Source organism: Anomalospiza imberbis, unplaced genomic scaffold, assembly GCF_031753505.1.
Source record: "Anomalospiza imberbis isolate Cuckoo-Finch-1a 21T00152 unplaced genomic scaffold, ASM3175350v1 scaffold_313, whole genome shotgun sequence".
Lineage (NCBI taxonomy): Eukaryota > Metazoa > Chordata > Aves > Passeriformes > Viduidae > Anomalospiza > Anomalospiza imberbis.
In genome coordinates this window covers 87501-90000 of record NW_027099934.1, presented here as the reverse complement: position 1 = coordinate 90000, position 2500 = coordinate 87501, and positions in this window count along the sequence as shown.

The window sequence follows — 2500 nt, the reverse complement described above, 5'->3', positions numbered from 1 at the left end:
CGCGTGCCGGGGTAGACCTGTGTTCCTCCAACCGATGCCCCCCCCCCGCCTGGCCCTGTCCCGGCCTGCAAGCTCGTGTAAGGCGGGCGGCCCGCGCATCCGGGAGGGAGGGAGCGGCGCGGGTGGTGGGTGCGGTGTCCGAGGGGGTGGCGGCGGAGTGCGAGTGTGTGGAGTGGGCGTGTGTGTCACTGTGTCTGTCTCTCTCTCTCTCTCTCTCTCTCTGTCTGTGGGAACGAGGGCCAGGGGCCGGCGGCTTCGTCCCGGCCCCGGGCGCCTCGGCTCCGAGCCCCCGGGGCCCCCCAGACCCCTGCCGGGCCTGGAGGGTCTCTGCGGACCGTGAAAGAACCGGCCCAAAAGCGGCCGCCCGCTTTCCCGCTTGCACAGGGCGCAGGCGGCCCGTCAGCTCGGTCTGGGGGTGCTCTGGATACTAGAGAAAAACGAAATAAGATTTGCCAAGAAAATTTCTCTTCCGGACGGGTTTCTTCTTGTACCAAACAAATAGGAGAGTCGTTCTTTCAAAGAAAGGAGAAAAGAAACGGGATTGGGGCGGGGGGGGGGCGGGAAGGAATAAACCCCCAAAACCCCAAAACCGGGCGGCGGACAGCAGGTCTAGCCCGGCTCCGGGGCCGCCGGGCTCGGCGCGGCGCCCGGGCGGCGGGCGGTGGGCGGCGGACAACAGGTCTACCCCGGGGACAGCAGGTCTGCCCCGGGGACAGCGGGTCTGCCCCGGGGACAGCAGGTCTACCCCGCGGACAGCGGGTCTACCCCGCGGACAGCGGGTCTACCTCGCGGACAGCGGGTCTACCCCGCGGACAGCAGGTCTACCCCGCGGACAACCGGTCTACCCCGCGGACAGCAGGTCTACCCCGCGGACAGCAGGTCTACCCCGCGGACAACCGGTCTACCCCGCGGACAGCAGGTCTACCCCGCGGACAGCAGGTCTACCCCGCGGACAGCAGGTCTACCCCGCGGACAGCAGGTCTACCCCGCGGACAGCAGGTCTACCCCGCGGACAACCGGTCTACCCCGCGGACAGCAGGTCTACCCCGCGGACAGCAGGTCTACCCCGGGGACAGCAGGTCTACCCCGCGGACAGCAGGTCTACCCCGCGGACAACCGGTCTACCCCGCGGACAGCAGGTCTACCCCGCGGACAGCAGGTCTACCCCGCGGACAGCAGGTCTACCCCGCGGACAGCAGGTCTACCTCGCGGACAGCAGGTCTACCCCGGGGACAGCAGGTCTACCCCGGGGACAGCAGGTCTACCCCGCGGACAGCAGGTCTACCCCGCGGACAGCAGGTCTACCCCGCGGACAGCAGGTCTACCCCGGGGACAGCAGGTCTACCCCGCGGACAGCAGGTCTACCCCGGGGACAACAGGTCTACCCCGCGGACAACAGGTCTACCCCGCGGACAGCAGGTCTACCCCGCGGACAGCAGGTCTACCCCGGGGACAACAGGTCTACCCCGGCTCCGGGGCCGCCGGGCCCGGCGCGGCGCCCGGGCGGCGGGCGGTGGACGGCGGACAACAGGTCTACCTCGCTCCGGAGGGACTTAGGCGATTTCCGGCAGCGGCCGGGTAGACCTGTTGTCGCGGCCGGGTAGACCTGTTGTCGCGGCCGGCTCCGGAAGTTCACCAAGGGGTCGCTGTTTTCAGCTGCCTCCGGCTACGTCATCGCAGGGGCCGGCCTGCGGCGGCGCACCTTCCCGGTCGCTTTCCATCGGTCCTCTTGGAGGCGTCTGCGGCCTGGGACTCGTCTGTCCGTACTATGGGAGCGAGGTGACGGGCCGTCTCCCCGCAGGCTCGTCCCGTGCCTGTGACCGAAGCGGCGAGGGAGGCCGGGGGCCCCCGTGCGCAGTCCTCCGAGCGAGGCGAGTGCCGCTGACGCGGGACGAGCCCCGTGGCGTCGTCCCGGTCCGCCCGTCTGGCCCAGGGAAACGGGGTGTGTACGGTTCGAGAGGCGAGAGAGAGCTCGAGAGAAAGAGGAGAAATAAATCGAGAAGGGAAAAAAAGAGGGAGAGAAGCCGAGAGAGACCGAGTACGAGCTGCGAGCTGCCCGTCGGCCGCGGCCATCGACTTCGTGGGCCGTGTCCCGCTTCGGCCCGGCTGTGGCCGGCTTGGCGAAGGGGGGGCGCCCCCCCTGGGGATTGCTGGCGGGCGAGGCGGCGGCGCCTCGCCCCTTTCCTGCCCGGCCTTAAGCCGGGGCGCGCCCCGCTCGGCGGGCGCGCTTTCGGGCTGTCGCTCCGGTGCGGTGGGCGGCAGCCGCGGGTGGACGCGGCCGGGGCTTTTCCCGGCCCTCGCCTGAGAGCCCCGAGCGCGGCGCGCGCGGGCCCGCCGAGGTGGCGGCGTCCCGTTCCCCTGCTTCCCGACCTGGTTGTGCCAGCGTGTCCGTGTCGGAAGGGTGGCGGGGGCCCGTGCGGCGGGGCGCGCGGCCCGGCCTCGGCGTCGCTGCCTCGCTTGAGGGACTCGGTGACGGCGGTCGCCCGATGAGCTGTGGAGC